Raw genomic sequence first — 25,898 nt, forward strand, 5'->3', positions numbered from 1 at the left:
TGAATTGCTAGTGTGCAATGATAGAGATGTTCTGCTTGATTTTCTTTAATGTCTTCTGTGTAAAATTGTCCCATTTAGCATGGGGACATGATGGAAATTTGCAGTCAATTATAGTTGAGCAATGAGGGTGGGGACAGCAATAGCACTGTATTTGAGAAAAGCCAATAGTGTGGTAAATGTTATTCAGTTTTGCATTGACTTTTCCCTGCAGCACATAAGTTAGTGAAGCGTTGCATGTGACGTGCTTCACTCTTACTTTCCTTCTCCTTTTCTGTTGTGACTGGGCATTTAGTGTCCCTTCTTGTGCTCTGCTGGGCTTCCTTCCTGAGTCAACTCATTTTCTTTAAGTTTATCAGTGTGTTTTGTTTTACACTTTCCTGCCTTTCTTTTAAAGTTGATTTCCCCTTTTCTCTTCTCTTGAGACTTTTTTTTTTTCACACATGTTTCCTCCTTAATGCTTTTCTTTCTTCAGTATCAATAACTTAGTCACCCTCACTGAGCCATAAAAACTTGCTTTCATTCCGAAAAAAACCCCAAAAAAAACGGAAAGTGAATGATAGCGAAGAAAACGTATGCAGAAAAAATATGTAGGTTGCCATTAATTATCAGTTTAACTAAAAATCTGTTATGCTAAACGACTGGCTTCAGTAAATTTTTATTTACTCAGATTAAATATTTAACCTCCCTGGCGGTATGATTATGTCAGGAATTATGTACCAAAAGCAGTACAATTTTTTGATATTTATAATTTATAAAATATAAATATATTATAAAATATAAATATTATATTAATAATAAATATATTATAAAATATAAAATATATTATAAAATATAAAATATATTATAAAATATAAATATTATAATATATATAATATATATTAATAATATAATTTACAATTTATAATATTTGATATTTTTCTGATACTAAGGTGATACAGTGTAATCCTCTCAGATTACACTGTATCACCTCCTTTTTATGTGTTTGTGTTTTGTGCAACATTTGAATTTCCCTCCCAGTTCCGCTCCTATGCACCATTGCTGCTGCAGGGAACGGAACCAGGGAGTCATCAGAGCGACGGACGGCGCGGCAGGGATCTCGGCGGCGATCACAGCAATGGGAGATCATCGCTGGATCGCCAGGAGAAGGTAAGGAACCCCGCTGCAGGCTCTGCACATCTACCCCGAGTGTGACTCGGGGATACCGATCTTAGCATGAAAAAACCACCCCGAGTCTCGCTCGGGGTTACCACTAAGGGAGTTAAATAAGGTGTCCTAAATTTCCTCTAACTATACTTGCCTAATGTTTGTTCTAGGTTATTGATCCAGGAAGTATTTAGGTCAAAGACAGCCTAGTATTTTCAGAATAAGATCAGCAATGCCTTTGCATATTTTTTTTCAAGGGCAAATATACCTTTTATGCTATTTGTCCTCTATTTTCTGCCTCACGCCCCTGATGGCAGTCAACATTCTAGAACAGGGGTCACCAGATGCAGCTCTTTGCATGCATTTATCTGGCCCTTGGGGCACTATTCCTCCCCAAAGATGGGACACTGTTTACTCCCACTGATGCCTGGAAAATGTTCTAATTAGCCTGGCCACAGTCTGGCCCCCCTAAAGTCTGAAGGAAAGTAAACTGGCCCTTTGTTTAGAACGTTTGGAGACCCCTGCTCTATAGCATGTACTAGTCACCTCCATTATTAAAAAGTCCTTGGTAGACCCCACAAATCATGACAACCTAGGACCCATCTCCTTGCTTCCATTAACCTCCAAACTCCTAGAATGCCTAGTTTACAACTGCCTCAGCTACCACCTTACTGAAAACATTTTTTTACCTCTTTTACCTGCTATACTCCACAGACACCGCTCTCCTAAAACCTAATAATGACTAACTGCTAAAACCAATGGTCATCACTCTAAGGCCACTTCTACATAGGGCAGGCTCCGCCAGAAGCTCAGCAGGGCACCTCATTGCTGAACCCTGCTGAGCATGCAGATTTCTCATCTGTGTATGCTCCACCTATGCAGAGCAAGCACAGACACAGCCCGCTATCCTCTATGGGCAGTCGATTGTAAACAGACCTCCTATCGGATCAGATTGGATGTGGGCAGATGTAAACTAGAAAAACTGACAGGTGGACCCAATTGCATTTGATACAATTGACCACCCCTTCTTGCTCACACAAATTTCATTCCCTTGGCCTCTGTGACTCTGCTCTTTGCTGGTTCTCTTCTTAGCTATCTAACAGCACCTTTTAATGTCACTTACAACTCTAAAGTATACAGTACAAAGCACTTTCTCCAATCTCCTAACATATGGGGAAAGAATGGAGACTTATAGGAACGTAAATGTGCCACAAGGAAAACTTACACAAATAAATGAATAAAACCAGCAACATCTTTATTATACAATTAAAACATTATTATAAAGGCAAATCCCAGTGATAGCTGGTACATACAATTATATTTTATTTGTGCATATGTGTTTCTCCAAATTGGTGTAATGGATCAAGGCTTTTCGACACCTAACTTCCTCTAGTTAGGGATTCTAGGTGTCTGTATTGTAGATATTTGTTATTTTTATAAATATTGGTAATTATGTAATATGCAAATACATTTTTTTAAAAATACATTTTTATTATATATTTTTCATTTGGGAATGCTGGTGGCTCTTGGGCATGTGGAGGTTTGATTGTAGTATGTTTTTCTGGGGTACCCCCCTCCCCCATAGATTGGGTCTAAATAGTATCCTTTCCATGGGCTCACCAGGGGTGTATCATCCTATTATTATTGCTGAATTTAGATTATAAAAAGATTTTAGGTGTATAGTGTATGACTTTTATATATGTATTTGCCCGCTAAGTGGTGATATACATTGTATCGCTTGTTGTATTTGATGGGGTGCCTTGTATCTGGTGGGCGGTCCTTTTATCCCCCCCCCCATGCCTTGCCCTCTCCTTAGTCTGGAGGTCCAGCAGTGTGGTTATGTTTCCTTGCGCTTTACTTCCAGTTCCGGTATCCAGGGGGGACATGGCACGGGAGGCTACGTCACATATGGCGGAACATAACGGGTGTGGAACGCAGGGCTGCTGTTAGAAATTATAGGGCCCCATACTGCCTACCTTACAGGGCCCCGCTCCCTCCCCCAACCTCCAGAAAACATAAAATTATATTTTTGCTCAAAATACACTAAAATCATTATTTTATGACATATTTACTGCCCCCTTCCTCCGCTCTCCATCCTGAAACATCCCCTTGTGTGCAGTGTTCAGTGGAGGAGGGAAGTCAGTGACGCTGCGGGGAAAAGAGACGCATAGAGGTGGCCAAAAAGCAGGGGGATGGGGGACGTAGATGTTAGAATTGATCCTCCTGCAGCACAGTTGGAGGGAGGGAGTGGAGGAGAAGCCGACAGCGCTGCAGAGGCAGGCAGAAGAGGATCAGTGTCCATCTTCAGTGAGGCAGTACAGTTGGCCCTCCTGCTCAACAGGTGCCTGGGCTTCCCTTTTAAACTGATGGGGCCTGGGCCTAGTACAGAAGGACTGGCTGTACTGCCTTATCAGTGGCTCAGGTGGAACACCATTGGGCCATGCTATTTAACACATAGGCATGACAGGATGTGGTGGATAGAAGACTTAGTCATGGTCAATCTATTTAATGGAGTCACCACCGAAAATCCATCTTTTCAGAGAGGCCTATCTTGCCTCTAATTAATAATCTGTACTTTTACTTTCTACATCAACTCATCCCTCATAGTTTTTACCTTTTGTATCACTAGACTATTCCTTTTAGGTTATATTTTCTAACAATCAGGGCCCCCTGATCCCTCTTGTATTGAACTGTGTTGTAACTGTACTGTCTCTTTTCATTTTGTAAAGCGCTGCATTAACTTTTGGCACTATATAACTCTTTTATGATTTTTACTCATCCTCCCATGTGTGGCCACCAAGTGGGCTGGGCTTGTGCCTGCTTTTTCTTGTTCCCCCATGGCTGTGCTGCAGGCTGTGTCTGATCCTTTGTGATTGCTCCCCCCCCCCGGATGTCTGCAGTGGAGGTAATACCCCCCCCCCCCCCCCCTGGAGGGGAAAGGGGACTTACTAAAGAATCAACTGCTTATCCCCCTCCCTTCCTGCCTTCCTGGATGTTGTGATGGCACTAGGACTCCTATCTGGTTTTGAACAGAGCAGGCTGAGTTTCATTTCCCCGCTTGTTCCTGCTTCTCTCCCCCTCCCTTCTTCAGTAGAAGATTGGGTCCAGTGAGAAGGAGGATGATGTCTCCAACAAAGGACATTGGGACTTACGGTTCCTTTGGGAGTGCAGTACAATACAAGTGTCTGGATTCTATGAGTTGCAGAACTACAATACTCAGGATCCCCTGGGACGAGAGGACAAGAGAACAGGGTTTTTCGTGAGCAGACCACAGGATCTTAAGGCAAACCAGTGGGGAATGGAACAGTGCAGACCTGTTGCTGGGGTCTGACTACTGCGTGAGAGAGGACAGAGCCTGTACAAAGCGGGGTATCTAGGTTGTGCCAGCCAGAGCCAGAGCACAGAGCTAATGAGGACCAGAGCAAGAGACTGAGCCACAGAGAGAGCTGCTGTGTCTTGGAACCAAAGCTAGAAAGACCTGTTGTTACACCTGGGAGAAACTGACTGTGAGGACTGAGACTTCTGGGACAACTTATCATCAAGTATACTGGACCTGATCTGTTACATGTTGTTTGTGGTTAGGGGAACTACCAAGTTTAACCTCTTGTTGCAGACAGTTAATGCCAACTGAGACTGCCCCTTACTTAGTAGCCCATCAGTCATCCCTTGTGTACAGTCTTAAAGAAACAGCTACATGTGCACAATCTACAATAGGGCCCCAACAAAAGCCAGCCAACATGGACATTTAGGCGCCAGGTACATCATCTCCAGGGATATCCCCTTTTTTAAGAATGTGGGTACTCACCCACTAAAGGGCTGTGTGCGCCCAGGAAAGTTGTTTGATTAGCTATTACTATAAATTACAGTGAGGTTTCTTTTATACTATTCATGCTTTCACAGTTGATGCTATTCTTACTGATACTATGTGAACTAGTGTAATGAGGTTTAGCTTTACTGTGATGTAAATAAATGGCTGTATGTGAGGCTAACCTGCCCATCAGTTAATCAAACGTCTTCTATTGTTATGTTATTTCTTTTATGCACTGCATGTGCTTACCCTTCAATAATTCACCCTTTTAATTCTCAGGTTGCTTGTAGTCCATTTTCTGTGCACTATCATAGAACAGTGGAAAATTAACACTTAAGTTACACAGGTGTGAGTCACCCATATACAGGTGTGTTGGCGGGGACCGAGCAGGTTAAAAAGTCGTATCAGAACAGAGGACCCATCAAACAAAGCAACTCCTCCAGAGGTAGCGCTACATTAAAAAAAATAATATACACTCCTTCCTGTTCCTGCAATCCTCACTGTGTGCCTCCACCCCGTGCAACACAGCCTTTGCAGCAAAAGAGTCCCCTTACTAGGTTCTCTTATCCGATCCTATTTATTCCTATGGGTGTGCCTTTCCAGGGGTTCAAAGGGTGTAAGTAGCTGAATCAATTTTGCATGTATATATATATATATATATATATATAGTCACTGTATAGAGCTCCTACATTGCTGTTTTACTAATGTCAAAAGCCCATTCAAAAACATTTCACAGATTTTATTGCAGATAGTCTTGACTATCCTATGGGTAGACTAAACAATTGAATAATCGTGGCTGTCTATCATTCTTTTAATAGACTGCTGCTTTTACTTTATCCAAATTACTAAAAAAAAGTACCATGTATTGTACATTCTGATATCTTCAAATTATATTGAAGTTCATATTTCCCCCAATCATCTTAGCAGAGTCCACAACATTATGAAAGGGGCAAAAGATAATATCAACATTTAAAAATATGAAACAGGATATCAAACTTTAGTAAAAGAGCAATGATAATCAAAGTTCAGCTCTAAATAAAAGATCTTCTTTTCTTTAGTTCTAGAAAACGTGAGGAAGAGCTTTGACCTATGTCAGTTTTTAAATGCCATCTGTGTTACCATTCAAGAGATTTGCCTCACTTCTGATTCTGTCTGACATCTATCACTTGGAACATATGTGCAATATGTGAAATTTAACCTCTCCATATTCTACTAAACTCTACATGTATTGCTGTCCTCATTATGGAGTTTTCCTTTCCCTTCCTTTTCTGTCTGACACCTGTCAAGTAGAAAGTGAATGGAAGTGTCACTGATAGGTGACAACAGTTGAGTAAAGACTCAACAGATATTATAATTCTTCCCCTCCCTACCCAAATCTCATCCAAAAATGTTTTAACTAGAGCTGGGCTTTAAGCACTTCTGGGCCGGAAGATTTTCCCCTCTTAATGACCAGGCCATTTTTTGCGGTTCGGCACTGTGTTACTATAGCTGTACCCAAATAAAATTGATGTCCTTTTCTCCCACAAATAGAGATTTCATTTGGTGGTATTTGATCACCTCTGCAATTTTTATTTTTTGCGCTATAAATAAAAAAAACGACAATTCTGAAGAAAAAAAAAAAAAAAAAAAAACAATATTTTTCACTTTCTGCTACATAACATTCCCAAAAATAAAAAAAAAAAAAAGGTTTTCATCATTTTAGTTCAATTTGTAATCTGCTACATATTTTTGGTATAAACAATCCCAGTACAGGCGGTCCCCGGGTTACGAACACAATAGGGACTGTAGGTTTGTTCTTAAGTCGAATTTGTTTGTAAGTCGGAACATGTGCCTTTTTAAGTGTAACTCCAGCCCAAAAAATTCATAAGGATACAGACAGCAGTACAAACCTCATTGTGGCTCTAACCCCACACCATACAGTACTGTACTAGCCAAAACTAAAAGGCTAAAAGAGACCCAGAAGGATAGTTACATTCAACATAGCTAGAAGTACAAGTACAATACAGTGGTCCTGCTCCCAATACAGAGTAATGTAATCTCACCAGTTTCCAGACAGTTCCACCAGCTTCTGCCTGTGCAGTGGGATGCTTCTGGGCAGTGTGGGGCAATCAGTACATGTAGTACATGCAGCGTGCATTGTGGCCGGCACTAAGATGGATGCTATCCAGCACAGGAGCGAGAATAAGCCGCAAGAAGCCAGCAGTGACGTCACACGGGCGCCGCCACCGTTCGTAAGTAGGAGTCGTTCGTCACGCCCCCGTTCGCAAGTAGGAGTCGTTCGTCACGGGGCCCCGTTCGTAAGTAGGAGTCGTTCGCAACTCGGATGTTGGTAAGTCGGGGACTGCCTGTAAGTGTATTTTGACTCGTTTGCGCAAAAGTTATTGCATCTACAAATTAGGGGAAAGATTTATGTCATTTTTATTTACTTATTACTAGTAATGGTGGCGATCATCAATTTTTAGCGGGACTACGACATTGCAGCAGACAGATCTGACACCTAACTGACATTTTTGACACTTTTGGGGGGGCTAGTTACATTACTACAGTAATCGGTGCTAAAAATATGCACTGTTACTGTACTAATGACACTGGCAGGGAAGGGGTTAACCCAGGGGCGATCAAAGGGTTAAATGTATGGCTAGGGGGTGTTTTCTAACTGTGGGGGGGGGGGGTGGGCTTATAGAATCAACAAAGGGACCTGTGTTCCTAAATGGGAGGAACACAGGAGCTCTGTGATGATTGCTGAGAGAACAACAGTCTGCTGTGTTTACAACAGCAGACCTCATTCTCTCTCCACGGGGAGTGATCGCGGGTGCCCGGCGGCAATCGCGGCCGCTGGCCCCGCGGATCAGCTTTCCTGCTGGCGAATGGGCACATACGTGGCCAGAGGCCCCCATGATCGCTGCCGCGAAGCTCCGTACAAGTACAGCGATTCGCGGGGAGCTGCCATATATCTGCAGTGGCTGGTCGGCAAGTGGTAATGATTGCAATATTGCTATAGCTCAGGACCACAGTTTGTTGGTTCGACAATGTGTTTTTCATGATCACCCTGGAGTGTGATCATTTTTGTACCTCCTGTCTTTATGTCAGCGGTGTCATTATCTAGGATGGAGTTGATTGAAGATCATTACATCAGGCTATAAAGGAGGTAAACATCAAAATTTGCCTAAAAGAGATTTTGGTGGGAAATTCATTTTTGACTTACCAGCGTATATTTCATGTTTTTATTAAACTGTTTCACTAATAAATGAAAATGTGCTTCCTATATTTGCTTGTATGACAGACAAGGGCAATCCATTGCTTGCCAAAAGATTGCAAAAAATGTACAGAGTGCCTCTAGTAGAAACATTCTCCTGAAGCTGGTTCACACATATACGATGACAGACATTGCATGTGATTCGGAGCGCACTGCTCTGCAAATCACATCCGATGTCTGTGTGATGCGAATTTGGCTGAATTTGCATCGCATTCGAACCAAACTTGCACAGGACCCTTCTTTGGTTCCGCACCAGAATCGGATCTCATGGATGTTCACACCTATGTGATCCGATATCTGTCCAAATTGACAGTTCGCACTGCGATATGTGAACTGATCACAGCGATTCGCATATGGCAGTGTGAACTGCCTGCGAGTGTAGTGTGATGCGGGAACCTGCAGTGGATTTACAGGGTTCCCGCATCGCATATGTGTGAACCGGGACTTAAAGCCTAAGGCAGCTCACACATGAGTCTGTTTTTTTTCTTTACCCAGCGGGTTGAAGAAAAAAAAAATGACTCCATTCGCTAATTCACACACTCGATGTGGAATGCGGGAATCAACTCCACTGAGCCATTGTATTCGGAGAGAGGAGAGGCTTCTCCACCGTCAACATACACTGATCAGCTCTGCTGGCTATAGCTGGCAACACTGATTGAGCTTGGAAAAATCCAACATAGCGGTTGTACAGAAGTTGGTCAGTAGATCAACTTCTGTAAAAATTACCTGCCCATGCATAGATTGTATTTTGGATGGTTCCTGCTGACCTGCTGAGCTTTGATCTATGTATGGACAGCCCAAATTTGCCTAAGAAACATACAAAAAAAGCACAAGGGACATTACTTGCCTTCAGTGTAATGTGTCCCTTGTGCTTCTCTCTTCTATTTCAGTAGTAATCCTCCTCCTCTGATGCTTCCCCTTACCTTTCTGATATGGCAGGGGTTAATAGAGTAGCAGTCAGAGTAATCTTTAAGAGTTCTAAACTACGCCCGCCTTTTACACCAACCTCCCCCATTCATAGAAGCCGTACTATGGCTGTTATGAATGAAATTAAATTAATGAAAATGTGATCTATGAATAGACCTATGAATAGCATCATCAGAGAAAGGTTATCAGTGCCATCTTAAGAGAATTAAAGGGCCCCGGGGCAATGCAGTGCACTGGGGCCGTGCCTACACAATCACCCACGAGAATAAAAATGCAAATTATCGATAAGACGATATTTATTGGTACAGCAGTGCCAGGCTAATGACAGCTTCCAAGTTTGGCGGTTGGGTCCAGTGAACACACGCACGGATGGGAGTCAGACTCGACTGTCCTGTGTGTGCCTGTTCCAGTGGAGGCGGACAGGCTTTCCTGCAGTTGTGGGCTCCCCATCCACGGCCCAAGTGGCCTGACAGCAGCACAGGGCCGACAGGCACTTGCCACCTGCTAAGTTCAGCAGCGGGATGCACACAGGAATCGGGACTAATGCTTGGCTGGGTCGCTGGGCGGGTGGGGCCCCCTGGGCAAGTGGTGCCCCGGGGCAACTTTCCAGCGTGCCCATTTGGTAATATGGCCATGAAGCATACTACAGAACTAGAAGACATGAGCATTATGGACACATTACACTGAAGGCAAGTAATGCCTCTTGGGCTTATATTGTATTTTTATTTTAGGTAAATTTAAATTTTAATACCCAGGTTAGTATGTCCCATGATAATGTGCTACGCTTGATCAAAGCTATATTTTAATAAAAAAATTCACTAAAATGAATTTCAGTGCAAACAAGCCCAATACCATCTACAAAATGTCTAATTAACATGTAAGATGAGACTGTGTTGAGGTATTAACCGGTTGCCGACCGCCGCACGACTATATACTGCGGCGGTCAGCCCCGGCCAGGCAGAGTGACGTATCGGTACGTCACTCGCCTGTCACTGACTTGCGAGCCTATCGCGGGCGGGCGCGCGCCCGCCGAGGCGCGCGCCCGCCGCGGCTCGTTCACAGGCAAGTCAGTGCGTGTGACCGGCGGACTCGATGTCCGCCAGTCACACTGCGATCGCTCCTGTGAAGGGAGAAAGACAGAGCAGCTTGTGTAAACAAGCTGCCTGTCAGTTCTCCCTGTGTAAAAGTGGAGATCTGACCGTTCTACTATGTAGAACGGTTGATCTTTGCTTTTACACCAATAGGAATGTCCCTACACAGTTAGAATCACGCCCCTAGGACACACTTAACCCCTCCCTGTCCAATAAAGTTAACCCCTTCCCTGCCAGTGTCATTTTTGCAGTAACAGTGCATATGTATAGCACTGATTACTGCAGTAATGTCACTGGTAACCCCAAAAGTGTCAAAAATGTCAGTCAAGGGTCCGATCTGTCCGCCGCAATGTCGCAGTACCGAAAAAAAATCGCAGATCGCCGCCATTACGCGTTAAAAAAAAAAAAAACAAAAATGACAAAAATCTTTCCCTTTGTTAGTAAACGCGATAACTTTTGCGCAAACCAATCAAAATACGCTTTTTGCGATTTTTTTTACCAAACATATGTAGCATAAAACAAATTGGCCGAAAAATGTTAAAAAATTTTGATTTTTACTTTTTTTTGGGGGGAATTTCATATAAAAAAATGTGAAAAATATTGTTATTTTTGCTAAATTTACGCTCTTTTTTTGTTTATAGCGCGTGATCAAAAAATCGCACAGGTGATCAAATACCACCAAAAGAAAGCACTGTTTGTGGGGAAAAAAGGGCGTCAAATTCGTTTAGGTACAGCGTCGCACGACCGCGCAATTGTCCGTTAAAGTCACGCAGTAAAAAAGCGCAAAAAAACCCCTGGTCCTTTAGCAGCCAAATCCTCCGGGGCTTAAGTGGTTAAATGACAAATACATCTAAACTTGGGTACTTGGTGTGTTTGAAAAATGGAAAAATGAACCTGGAAGCCAAAAGGTTATGCAATGATGTTTCTGTGAACTGGCCATGAATCCGCAGAGTACATTTTTGAGGAATAATGCTCTCACTCTTACAAAGAATTTGACAGCTTTAATACTCTAAGGGGCTTCCTGTGTGGTAGGGTGCTTGAGAATCTCATTCACTGCTACATGTCACCACTGAATCATCACAGAACTGCACCTTTTTGGACAGGAAAAGCAAAGAACTATAATGCACCTGTACCCACTTGTTGCACACTCTATACAGTAGGTTACTTTTACTGTGCTGGCCACATAACCATAGAACTTTGTACACATGACATTTTGTTTATTTTACATAGGAGTAATCTCTATATAATAAAGTATTAAAGTAAATGTGAATCCTGTGTTTTGCAGAGTGTAGTATAGGTGTACACTATGCACAAAGTGGATTTTTTTTTCTTTTGATAAATAATATTAGACAGTTTTACCTTCTTTTTTTTTGCCTATTTTTCAGCAATCACATGCTATTTTTGTACTATGCGTCCTGCATGGCTGAGGGAGAAGCTAAACCACAGTAGATTGTCATTGGTCGTTACATACTGTGGTACTACAATTTCCATATGCCTTTGCAGTATTTACCTTGTCACCCACCTGTAACCTGAGTTTACACATATGCGATGCAGGCACCCTGCGAATCCACTGCGGGTTCCCGCATAGCATTTATCTCGCGGGCAGTTCACACTGCCATATGCAGTCCGCAGTCCACTCTCATTCCGATTCCCCCATAGAGATGCATGGGGCTCTGACACCTCCCTCTCCATAACAGTGTAAATTTGCTGGCGCCTCAAAATAACTGAACACACAGACATTAATGTCTAAACTGCTAGCAACAAAAGTCAGTACACCCCTAAGTGGAAATGTTCAAATTGGGCCCAAAGTGTCAATATTTTGTGTGGCTACCATTATTTTACAGCATTGCCTAAACCCTTTTGGGCATGGAGTTCACCAGAGCATCACAAGTTGTCACTGGTGTTCTCTTCCATTCCTCCATGACAACATCATGGAGCTGGTGGATGTTAGAGACCTTGCGCTCCTCCACCTTCCATTAGAGTATGCCCCACAGATGCTCCATAAGGTTTAGGTCTGAAGTCATGCTTGGCCAGTCCATCACCTTTACCCTCAGCTACTTTAGCTAGGCAGCGGACGTCTTTGAGGTATGTTTAGGGGCCGTTATCATGTTGGAATACTGCCCTGCGGCCCAGTCTCCGAAAGGAGGGTATCATGCTCTGCTTCAGTATGTCACAGCACATGCTGGCATTTATGATTCCCTCAATGAACTGTAGCTCTCCAGTGCCGGCAGCACTCATGCAGCCTCAGACCATCACACTCCCACCACCATGCTTGACTGTTTGCAAGACGCACTTGTTTTTGTTCTCCTCACCTGGTTGCCGCCACACACGCTTGACACCATCTGAACCAAATACGTTTATCTTGGTCTCATCAGACCACAGGACATGGTTCCAGTAATCCATGTCCTTAGTCTGCTTGTCTTCAGCAAACTGTTTGCGGGCTTCCTTGTGCAACATCTTTAGAAAAGGCTTCCTTCTGGGATGACAGCCATGCAGACTTATTTGATGCAGTGTGCGGCGTATGGTCTGAGCACTGACAGGCTGACCCCCCTGCCCTTCAATCTCTGCAACAATGCTAGCAGAACTCATATGTCTATTTCCCAAAGACAACCTCTGGATATGATGCTGAGCACGTGCATTCAGCTTCTTTGGTCGACCATGGCGAGGCCTGTTCTGAGTGGAACCTGTCCTGTTAAACCGCTGTATGGTCTTGGCCACTGTGCTGCAGCTCAGTTTCAGAGTCTTGGCAATCTTCTTATAGCCTAGGCCATCTTTATGTAGAGCAACAATTCTTTTTTTCAGATGCCAAGAGAGTTCTTTGCCATGAGGTGCCATGTTGAATTTCCAGTGACCAATATGAGAGAGTGAGAGCGATAACACCAAATTTAACATACCTGATCCCCATTCACACCTGAGACCTTTTAACACTAACGAGTCACGTGACACCGGGGAGGGAAAATGGCTAACTGGGCTGAATGTGGACATTTTCACTTAGGGGTGTACTCACTTTTGTTGCCAGTAGTTTAGACAGTAATTGCTGTGTGTTGAGTTTTTTTGAGGGGACAGCAAATTTACACTGTTGTACAAGCTGTACACTCACTACTTCACAATGTAGCAAAGTGTAATTTCTTCAGTTGTCACATGAAAAGATATAATAAAATATTTACAAAAATGTGAGGGGTGTACTCACTTTTGTGAGATACTGTATATATATACATATATATATATATATATATGTATATACATATATATATATATTTTTTTTAAGGGTTTACATATGCTTTAATTTCTCATAGCTAGTAGAATGTTTGTATGGCGTCATTTTCACCTCTGTCATTTACTGTCAGTTGTCTGACGAGCCTGTAATTGATAGCAAGACACAAGGAAGTAAGAACCATTTTAGCTAATTTGTACTTTGATATTTTTGCTCAACTCTTCTTTTCATTTTTGTTCTCTTCTTTGTAGTATTTGTGGCCTCAGACGTGCCCTGACATATGTTTTCTTTATTATAGTAAAGAGGACAAGCACAAATATTTCATTCACAGAGTTATAATAAGTTCCTTCAAGGAGTTGGCAAAACTCCAATTCTCACTTTCAGATGAAAACTTCTGGGTCAATTTTATCCTGGGGCTAACTGGCTGATTGCAGTCAAAACATGCTGTTTTGTCCTTAACCCTTCCGTATTGTGTTAGTGATCTAGTGTTACTGGATACACTGGTTAACGCCAAATTCAAGTTATAACACATATATTCAGTGCCTTAGTGGCATTGATGTGTTCATCACAAGTGTTGAGAAAATAATCATATATCTACACTATTTTTAAAATCTTTTTAAAGCCCACTCTGGGATATTTTTTACCATCCCCTTACCCCTCCTTTCCACCCCCTCTATCTAAACGCTGGATCAAAAAAACCCTAACTAAACTCTCTATTTTGCTATAGTCACATAATGCCACAGCCCAAGTCTTCTCTTCTGTTTACTTCATGCTTGGGTCCTTCTTTGTGTGAACATGTCAGTGACTGCAAAACATGAACACGTCCTTTTTGATGACCAGCATCGGGGTCCTCTTAAGATCCAGAAGAGGACAAACTCATCACAAGAGAATGGCAGGGGGCTGGTCCAAATCATTTGGTGAAGGGGGGATTATGGTGTGGGGTTGTTGGGGTTGGGCTTGGCCCCTTAGTTCCAGTGAAGGGAACTCTTAAGGCATCAGCATATCAAGACATTTTGGACAATTTCATGCTCCCAACTTTTTGACAACAGTTTGGGGAGGGCCCCCTCCTGTTCCAACATTACTACGCACCAGTGCAGAAAGCAAGGCTCATCAAGACATGGGTGAGCATGTTTGGGGTGGAGGAACGTGACTGTCCTGCACAAAGTCCTGACCTCAACCTGATTGAACACCTTTGGGATTAATTAGAGCGGAGACTGCGAGCCAGGCCTTTTCATCCTCATTAGTGCCTGACTTTACAAACCTGCTTCTGGAAGAATGGTCAAACATTCCCATAGACACACTTCTAAACCTTGTGGACAGCCTTCCCAGAAGAGTTGAAGCTGTTATAGCTGCAAAGGGTGGGCCAACTCAATATTGACTGGGATGCCATTATTCATATATATGTGCGTGTAAAGGCAGGCGTCCCAATACTTTTGGTAATAAAGTGTAGTCATTGACTACTTGTCAACCAGCAATTGTTGTGAAAAAATCACATTCATCTAGGTAGAAGTATTGGTGGTCCGTAGCTGGCCGTAAAAGTATCCCTTCCAGCATTGGGGGTCTGTAGCAGGCTAGAATATTACATTACCCTACAGCATTGGTGATCATTAGCTGTAGTTAAAAATAACCCAATCAGCAGTGCTGGTTATTGGCTGTCTGTAAAAATGTTCCCCCAGAATTTGTGGTCAGTGGCCAGCTGTAAAAGTATCCCCCCATAATTGGTGATTAGTAGCTGGCTGTAAAAATAACTCAGCCAATAGTGCTGGTTTGTGGCTGAGTGAAAAATGCCCCCCCCCCCCCCCAGCAATGGTGGTCAGGGCTTGCTTTTAAAATATCCCCCAAACACTGGTGGTCGATAGCTGGCTGGAACAAAAACTTCCCCAACATTGGTGGTCAGCAGATTTCTGTAAAAATACCCCCAAGCATTGGTGAGGAGTAGCTGGCTGAAACAATAACCCCCCAGCATTGGTGGTCAGTCCCTGCCTGTAAATATACCTCCCCAACATCTGTGGTCATTGGAAAGCTGGATAGACGGTAAAATTAACCTCCATGCCATTGATGGTCAGTGACTGGCTGAAACAATAGTCCCTACCAGCATTAATGGCTATTGACTGCACCAAGTGCATTCCAGTGTGCCAGGGCAACTGCTGCCACTCTGCAATTTATTGGCCAGTACACTACCAGTGCTGAGACATGCCCGTATACAGTTTTAGAATGTTCACACACAAAAAGGACCTGGTGAGGGATTTGAAGAAAGAGGGCAAGCTTCTTTTAAATAAAAAAAAATTAAGGGTGCATATAAACTGCACAGTGCTGCAACACATCCACACTGTAACGCATGTTAGTGCAATGTCCATTAATGCACAGGTATATGTGCATTGCGGTACACTGGCATTGACTCTAAATGACATGTTAAAGCACCTATATAGTTACAAAAATGCATTGGTTCAATAATGCACTTTATCTGTGCGCTGTGGTGTGCTACATTTTCCAGAATAATTCAGGTACATTTTTAATATCTGCGGAGGGGCAGTGAAAAAACATTAACAATTACTGTGCTGCCCCAAAGTATGTATGTTTATGCAGGTATGTTCCCACACATATCTGTGAATGGGTTGAGCTACACATGCAATTTTAATAGCTTAATTCATCCACTAAAATCACCAGTGATTAATCTCTGAAAGTTGCATTTGATCACTAACCAGATGGAGAAAATGGCTCCCTATGCTTTAGCCCAGGGTTTCTCAACTAGGGTTCCTCCAGAGATTTCTAGGGGTTCCTTGAGCAATGAGCAACTTCTGTCTTTCAGATACGTTCCCACTGACATTTTTTATCTTTATAGCTATCTGATAGGGGGTTTTTCTTCACAATGACCACAACTGTAAGAAGTATTCATCCCACTGACCATCACACTAATGTATCATGTTGTAGATATAGTAATTTTTAGCAGGGGTTCCCTGAGACTAGAAAGCTATTTCAAGGATCCCTCTGTGTTAAAAAGGTTGAGAAGGGCTGCTCTATCCTGTAGTAAACTGCTCTTGCCTAGTCTCCCTTTTTGTGCTACAGCCAGTGGTGTATTTTGGTTTTGTGCTGCCCTAGGCAAGACTAAAATTGGGCGCCCCCCTCCCCTTCCTATGTAAATTTGCCCCACTCCTTTTTTAACGGATGTGGCTCCCTCCAAAGTTGAAGGACTACAAGTCCCAGCATTAACCCCTGAGATATCACGAGTGGGGATAGAGGGGGGGATGAGAGAGCGAGAGGGGGGGATGAGAGAGCGAGAGGGGGGGGGATGAGAGAGTGAGGGGGGGATGAGAGAGGGAGAGAGGGGGGATGAGAGATGGGGGGGATGAGAGAGAGGGGGGTGAGTGAGAGAGCGAGAGGGGGGATGAGAGAGCGAGAGTGGGATGAGAGAGAGAGGGGGGAATGAGAGAGGAGGGGTGAGAGAAAGGAGAGGTGAGAGAGAGAGGGGGGGTGAGAGAGAGAGAGGAGGGGTGAGAGAGAGAGGAGATGAGAGCAAAAGAGAGGGGGGAGAGAGAAAGGAGGGAATGAGAGAGGCGGCTCTAGCAAACAGTGGCCAGAGAGGAGGGGGGGTGAGAGAGAGAAAGAGGAGGGGTGAGAGAGAAGAGGATGAAAGAGAGAGAGAGGAGGGGGTGTGAGAGAGTGGGGGAATGAGAGCGAGAGAGAGGGGGGGTGAGAGAGAGGGGGGAATGAGAGAGGCAGCTCTAGCAACCAGTGGCCAATAGAGTCTCAGGTGGAGGGGGGGCGGCTTTTTTGCTGCCCCCCTGCAAAGTGCCACCCTAGGCCTGGGCCTTGTTGGCCTAGGCCAAAATACAGCACTGGCTACAGCTGGAGTATTATTACTTGTTCTGGAACTTGGAATTTGGCTTCAGTCAGGCTACAGGCACCTGCTAATCCAACCTTGAAGAGAGTTAATAAATAAGAATGTGTAGATGTGTAAAAGGTATAGCTTGTAATGTGGAAACAAGCAAGAAAGATTTTGGGAGACTATATTGGTATAGGTTCTTCTGCAAAACACTCTTCCTGCTCTATCCTCCATGCTTCCAAGCAGGTTAATACATAGGCATCTCATGGAATACCAATGTCTTTAGAATACCTCCTAGAAGTTTTGATTCCACAATGGCTGTTTTAATATGGTATGTATTTTACGATAAGGTTGGTATATTTTTTTTCTACTGTGTAGACAAGACTTGATTGCAAATTTCATTCAAAATACCATGAGTTCAAGGATGGTTTGACTTTCAATAAAATCATAGCTGGTATAGGATCTATAAAATAATTGTGTTACATAATTTACATTCATGGATCAACAATTACAACAATTGTTTAAAAGTTCTTTTAAAATAACCGTTGTCCAGCTTAGAATTACAGGTGGAGTCTACATTGTTGCTGGGCCAGATGTTCCTAGAAAATAAAACACCTGCTTCCTTCTACATTGAATCTAATTGAATAGTACTTCCTGTACATTGAATCACAAGTATAATAAAGAGAAACCAAAAAGTTTTAAATATGTTTTTTTATTGTTGACGTGCTTAGATACATTTAGAATACATTCTAATCCATTGTATGTTGTTGTTGTTGTGTGATACTAAATAGAGAAGTGTTAATTGCCATAATTCACTTACCTATATATCATGCCACTGGATTTTTAAAATCCTTTAAGTCCCTTATTCCTGCAGCCCTGTTGTGTGGTTAAATGATTTTTCTCTGTTCTTTGGCATCTACAGGAAAAGATCCTTGAGAGGGTCCTATATTATTCTACTTGTGTATGCTTTCTACAGTGTGAGCATATGTCTGGCCAGCCCTGATTGGTGATGTGCCAGTCACATGACCAAAAAAAAAAACTGTTTCAGAAGAGCAATTTAAATGAAATTATAAATATCAAAAAACTGTTTTAAAGCTTCCATTACAATTTTAGCAAACTTCAAATGTGTATTATTTGTGCATTAATATGGTGTAGGCAAAGCTAGTGTAGATAGTAGCTTTCATTTTGTTCAGACGGCATCTGCATCCAAGGCTATTTTTTTTTTACTTTACAGGTATTAGCAATTACATTAGATATATTTAATACTGATTTATATTAAAACCAAGCTTTTTTGTGAGTCTCTTAGTGAATGTAATCAATCAGCATACTATATCCCACCTCCATAATGTTTAGCAATAGGAGGACATGGAGGAGGAGGGAGGGAGTAGAGTGTCATTTACTACTGTGCATATGCCCACATGTGTACTCATGTTGGCTGCACAGATAAGAAAAAGGAGGAAATGAAGAGCTTAGAAGGGAGCGAAACAAAGAGCATGCTCAGTAGAGGACACCAGCTGGTTTACACAGACTCAGCCTGCAATGGGAACACAGAGAATACAGGAGGGACAGCTGAAGACAGGATCAACCATGTATACTTCACTCTACACAAAACAAATGCTTTAGTGGTTTTATGAGTATGCACACTCTGTTATATAGAATGTAAGGAGAATTTTCCATAGTCTGGGTTTAATAATGTACATATAAAACCAACACATAAAGCTACTTTTCATGTAGACATCACCCCCCCCCCCCCTCCAACACACCACAGCCCCAGTCCCCTCTAACTAATTGCTAAAATGTTTTCTTACATTGCTTTTACCTAAACCCTTGCTGTCAAAATATTATGACCTTGAGTTTTCTCTCTTCTTTTGTGCACACTAGGGGGGTCCTTTTGCAGATGTACACATCACCGCCTGCATGATGTTGACACTTCCTATTGGCTGTCCAGATGTGATGTGGGATCCACTCAGTATACAAAGAATAGACTGGAGTGATGATGTCAGCATGAAGGGATAATCCTGCATGGCAACATTTGCAGCTCTAGTTTACCAGTCCCTGCATAACTTTATCCTGGTAAGGGAAATGGACAATGCAAAAAAAAAAAAAAAAAAAATTCAATGGGTTAAAGGTGAGAGAAAGTGGTGAAAGGGGGGTTAAGTTTTGCTTTGAGAAGGGCTTTGATTGGCAATTTATCCTTCTTTCTCTTAGCCTCAGTTCACACTATGAACTGCATGTGAATTGCACAGGAACCGCACCGCATTCCTGTTCAATTCAGATGCGATTCAGTGGGGTCTGATTTGAGCCCTTTCATGTTGAATGGGCTCAAATCACACCGCATTTCACCAAGGTCGTGCATGCAGCAGTTTTGGAGTCACAATGCAAGGTACATGGGCAATTTCACTGCTTTTGTGACCTGCATTTGGGGTGCTGTTAGGATTGCACTGACACCTGCTGCAGACTGCAAGGGCAGTGCGATTCGGGTGTGGTGCTGGAAATGTGTACTGATTTCGGGGTTTCCTGCACTGCATTAGTGTGAACCTAGGCCTAAAGTTTATTTTGGGGAATGTAAAAAAAAAATATGCAGCAAATCTTAAAAAAACTGCAAATAGGGAAAAATGCCTGTTATTTTTTCCAGAAATGTAGTGAGCTGACATCGGAGCTTGAATGTCCTGTAGTGAGCTGACATTGGAGCTTGAATGTCCTGTAGTGAGCTGACGTCACTGCCTCAGCTGCACTGAAATCAGAAGCAGTATTGTCAACCCTGCCTAGTTCTCTCCTGCTGGACTACATAATCCCTGCTCCTTATGAGATAGATATTCGAAAAGGCAGAGGTATAGGTCTGTAATCTAACAGGTGAAGAGAATAACCCCAAAGGAGCCACTGGATGTATGTATGTATGTATGGGTCCCCTGTTCCTGTGCCCACAACTCTGCAAACAGCATCACACACACTGACTCACCTGGCTGAGTGGGGAAGGTTAATTCCAGGTAGCTGTATATACACCCCAATGGCTCAAGGACCACCAGCCAGGGCTACACTCCTAGGACAGAGAAGATTATATGGGAACATTTTGGCCATGAAAAATAAAAAATCTCACATGACAGATTCATCTAGCTAACAATATACAGTACAGATAAAAATAGCAATTAAAGATTTGGAACCTTAAACTAAAAACAAAATATATAAAAATGAAAAAACAAAAAAAAACAAAAATTGTAGACCTGGCCAGGCATTAGATGAAGTCCAGAGCTAGGGGAGATTTTTAGTGGCTGAAACTTGCTGTTAAAATGGCTAGTGATAAATCACTAAAAGTAGCAGCCAATCACTACACAGATGGAACAAATGGCTGCCTATAGTGTAAACTATACAGTTGGAAGAAAAAATTAGAGGAACAAATTGTCATTTGTTTTACTGCTTTAAAAATATTCCTTGTTTACAATAATTTATAATCCATAAAAAGCTGTACAGCCTTACGAAATCTTGCACTTGATATGGAGAGAATTGAGCCATGCACTTTGCATGCTGTACAAACAGAGCATACAATGTTGTGTTAGGCTGGGTTCACACTTATGCTAATTGGATGTGGGTTTCCCCACATTAAATCCGCATAACCAGAGAGTGTGACCGGCCCTCAATGGAGCCGGTTCACACACCTCTGGGGCTGCCGCGGTCTGAATTGCAGAAGGGTCCTGTGCGTCTTTGGGTCCATTTCAGGTCCGAATTCAGGCACAAATTCAGGCCTGATTCACACCTGAAACAAAGAACATGGATGCACCGGATCCCCTGCTGTGAGCTGCGGCTGCAGCTAGTGTGAACCCACACTCACATTCAGACAAACATACAGTATGCAACCAGTACTGGGCTCTTATACGCAGGACCCACTGGTAAAAAGGTTACTCGTGAATAAGATGAGCCTTGAGGCTCACTAGAGGATCAAGAATTTGTTATGCCAAAAATATGTTTTATCACTGTAATTGATTAGTAACATTGCTACAGTATTTAACAGTTGTGAGATGTTCAAAGTTATGATTTAGTTCTTTTTTCAAATATTATACATGTCAACATATTTAGTGGTCAGGGCCTGCCTGAGAATCCACTGGTAGAATAAGAAGTGTGATGTAGGTAGCAATTGTGGTAAGTTGTACCAATATCTATAAAATATCAGCTTTTATATTCAATCAGATCTTAAAATAAATCTAAGCCCTTACAGAATGGATGGAACAGCAAAACTGGCCAAATACTAGTAGACTTTTAAAAAACGTTCATGAGAATATTCGTATGAAAATTCCCTGAACATTCAACAACTTGCCGAATGTTCCTCAAAAGTACTTCAAAATTTCTTTTGCATTTAACATTGGATTTTGGAATGAATGGACTTTCCCGAACAGAAATCACATTCCCTGTTAAAAATTAATTTGTTTGAGAAACAATTTCTACCCCGCTTAAATTTTCTTATGACTGCACTGAAAAATGAACATCGATTTGACCCCACTAACGATTAGCAAATCAAACAAACCTTCTTAAAAAAAAAAAAAAAAAAATATCAGCTTTACATATACTGTAGGCAGAGATGTATAGTAACTAAGTAGAACTACTTCACTACTGTACTTAAGTACCGAAAGGCGGTATCTGTACTTTCCTGGAGAAGAATTTTTTCCTCCTACTTCCACTTTTACTTCACTACATTTTTTCAATGATTTCAATACTTCTACTCTGATATTTTTTTTTGTGCTGCATAGTTACTCGTTACAATTATAAAATGACCACTGCCAGAACAGTAGATGGCAGGTTTCATGAAGTTCAAAAAAATGTGTATAATGTCATGTGTAAATCAGCGCATACGAAAATAAATGCTACTGTATGTATAAATAAAATGGTCTACATATCTGCTGTTAAGGGGAAAGAGAACCTCCCCCAACCAAGGAGAGTCACAAGCGTACATAGACCTTTTTTCTGGTAAGAGGCTGATTTTGCTTTTTTCACTGGAAGTTGAGAGCACAGGTTTTGCAGTTTTGTTTCATGGAAGAGTCTATTTGGATATTATTTTGCACTTACCGTACCTTCATCCGCCGGGTAAGGGGGAAATCCACAAGGTGGTGGGAGTCTGCACCTATTATTTGGAATAGCACCTGTTTGATTCCTGCACCTTTGAAAATATATTCATCTTGTTTTGTCACATATATATGGTATTATGGCATTATGGCATTATATATATGGACTTTTTATTGACTTTGATTTCATACACTCTTCCTTTATTTCATTATTGGAATATATTGTTGTATATCACATTGGTTTATATATGATTTTGCGCACCAATAAGCTGTGGAGAAAAAAAAACATGTAGGGAAGGGAAGGAGGGATGCTTTAAAGGGGAAAGGGAGGGACATACTTTATCTGTTTTTGTTTACAAAAAGTTACAGCCAAAGGAATTGTGATTGTCCTTTAGGTTAATCATTTGAAATAATAAAAATCAATATGATGTTCAAACTTTTGACTTCTTTCTTTAATAACTACATAACACAGTACTTGTAATTTTTCTTTCAGTACTTGAGTAGCAAAATTTAAAAAAAAAAACTACTTGCAATACTTAAGTACAAAAAAATGTTGAATACTTTAGTACTTTTACTCAAGTCACTTTTTGATAGAGCACTTCCACTTCTACTCAAGTCAATTTTTGATCGAGCACTTGTACTTTTACTCAAGTATGGGTTTCGAGTACTTTATACAAGTGTGACTGTAGGTCATACAACTCATCGAAAGCCCATGTAACAGGGTGACAGTGCTGAAGAACAATTGGGAAACAGCATCGTCACCCTATAACAGCAAGTGCCTGAAAATTGATTTTTATGACAGAATCACTAAGTATTAGTTTTTAAATATACATTTTCCAATATAAATTTACAATATATATCTTTTGTACATACATTAACATGTTAGAGCTTGTATGAGATTTCAATGACTGGACTGACATGTACTTGAACCACTAAGAATTATTGTGCACACTATATTTTTTTTTTTACTCATGATAAAATTAAATGATTTTATTTTCAAGGGGCCAACTGGCGTGTGTGTAATAAAATGAACAACAGTGTGTAAATATGACTTAATTTCACAGTTGCACATCATTATGTGTATTGTCAGGGATGTTATGAATAGAAAGCAAGGGTTATATATTGGAAAAGCCCCCTCGACTTAAACAGTGCATCTTTTATGTCTCTTTATTGGAGCTGTTTTTCGTTATCTGGAAGAGATCTTTCCCTTTTTGTGCTATATAATTTGCCCTTGAAGTCCTGTGTCTAATCATTAGTTGAGCAACCAATAACGTCTCCCAGCCCCCTCCATTTTATGACCATCATTTCTGCCTCAGTTCCATGAAAAACACGTTTTCTCATCAGAACTGTTTTTGAAGCAAAGTCTCTCCCTTTTCATGTCTAGATTATGGTGATACAATGGTTTTCCTGCATCGGCTTCATGCGAGAGAAAGGAATTCATGTAGAAAAAGGGAGATTTATGATAGCATTGTATTTCCATTTGAATATGTGAGTTAATAACATGCATATGTATTTTGTTTTAAAGTCTGAGAAGATACGCCATAGGCAAGAGGAAAGCTTAAAGCCATGTTGCTGGCAGGATAGAGTGAATAGTTCTGATCTGGACTTCATTCATAAACAGCAGCTCTCACACACACAGCCGGGTGTTTTGCCAAATCGGAACTTAAGTGAGTGCCAGGATTTCCTGATTTGTTTACATTTCTCCCAAAACTTTTTTGCCTCGGACTCTGACAGAATTAGACTTCCTCTTCCAGTTTTGGCTCCTTTAATACTATTCTTGCTTGATGAACTCTGTACCCTTTCCCTGCATTCTCCTTTGTTCTCATCTCAGCTGCGCTCCTTTTGTCTTGGAAAACAGTGATAATGAAAGATGCAGACACATGATAATATTGTTGTTTGTACCAAGGCGGAACACAACTCCATGTATGGTATTGTTGGGTCTGAGCCAATGGCAAACAAAGAATATTGTAATAGATGTATGCCTAATTTACAATGGAACACTTACATATACAATATTTCACAAAAGTGACTACACCCCTCACATTTTTGTAAATATTTTATTATATATTTTTATGTGACAACACTGAAGAAATGACACTTTGCTACAATGAAAAAAAGTGAGTGTACAGATTGTATAACAGTGTAAATTTGCTGTCCCCTCAAAATAACCCAACACAGAGCCATTAATGTCTAAACCACTGGCAACAAAAGTGAGTACATCCCTAAGTGAAAATGTCCGAATCAGGCCCAAAGTGTCAATATTTTGTGTGGCCACCATTATTTTCCAGCACTGCCTTAACCCTTTAGGGCATAGAGTTCACTAGAGCTTCACAGTTTGCCACTGGAGTCATCTTCCACTCCTTCATGACAGCATCACAGAGCTGGTGGATGTTAGAGACCTTGTGCTCCTTCCTCCACCTTCCATTTGAGGATGCCCCACAGATGCTCAATAGGGTTTAGGTCTGGAGACATGCTTGGCCAGTCCATCACCTTTACCCTCAGCTTCTTTAGCAAGGTGGTGGTCGTCTTTGAGGTGTGTTTGGGGTTATCATGTTGGAATACTGCCCTGCAGCCCAGTCTTCGAAGGGAGAGGATCATGCTCTGCTTCAGTTTGTCACAGTACATGTTGTCATTCATGGTTCTCTCAATGAACTGTAGCTCCCCAGTGACGGCAGCACTCATGACGCCAGGCCATGACACTCCCATGACTGTAGGCAAGACACACTTGTCTTTGTACTCCTCACCTGGTTGCCGCCACACATGTTTGACACCATCTGAACCAAATAAGTTTATCTTGGTCTCATCAGACCACAGGACATGGTTCCAGTAATCCATGTCCTTAAGGGCCATACACACTATAATATTTTCTGAAGACTTTTTCCTTTAGACTTACCAAAACCATATAATATGAGGTCAAACCTATACACTTTCAATTTGTATGCAATCTGGCAGGCCCTTGCACTACATAGAAAAGGTAAATCTGAAGGAAATCTAACCACAAAAGTTGGATAGTGTGTATCCAGCTTTAGTCTGCTTGTCTTCAACAAACTGTTTTCAGGCTTTCTTGTGCATCATTTTTAGAAGAGGCTTCCTTCTGGGACAACAGCCATGCAGACCAATTTGAAAGTGTACGGCGTATGGTCTGAGCACTGACAGACTGACCCCCCACCCCTTCAACCTCTGCAGCAATGCTGGTAACACTCATACGTTTATTTCCCAAAGACAACCTCTAGATATAATGCTGAGCACATGCACTCAACTTGTTGGGTCGACCATGGCGAGGCCTGCTCTGAGTGGAACCTGTCCTGCTAAACTGCTGTATGGTCTTGTCCATCGTGCTGCAGCTCAGTTTCAGGATCTTGGCAATCTTCTTATAGCTTAGGCCAACTTTATGTAGAGCAACAATTCTTTTTTTCAGATCCTCAGAGAGTTCTTTGCCATGAAGTGCCATGTTGAACTTCCACTGACCAGTATAAGAGAGTGAGAGTGATAACACCAAATTTAACACAATTGCTCCCCATTTACACCTGAAACCTTGTAACATTAACGAGTCACATGACACCGAGGAGGGAAAATGGCTCATTG

The 25,898-nt window shown here is 41.8% G+C and overlaps 1 long non-coding RNA gene across 1 annotated transcript in view; it reads right to left on the reverse strand.

Moving 5' to 3' along the window:
• Positions 1-445: 445 nt before the first annotated feature.
• Positions 446-25,898, reverse strand: part of LOC309551483 — a 29,314-nt gene continuing 3,861 nt past the window's right edge. The window contains exons 2-3 of the long non-coding RNA XR_014225087.1: positions 20,222-20,302; positions 446-513 (exon numbers count right to left, since the gene is read on the reverse strand). This is a non-coding gene — a long non-coding RNA (uncharacterized lncRNA). The remainder of the gene's footprint in view (positions 514-20,221; positions 20,303-25,898) is intronic.

This window comes from Pelophylax lessonae (genome assembly GCF_965119305.1).
Source record: "Pelophylax lessonae genome assembly, chromosome: 3".
Lineage (NCBI taxonomy): Eukaryota > Metazoa > Chordata > Amphibia > Anura > Ranidae > Pelophylax > Pelophylax lessonae.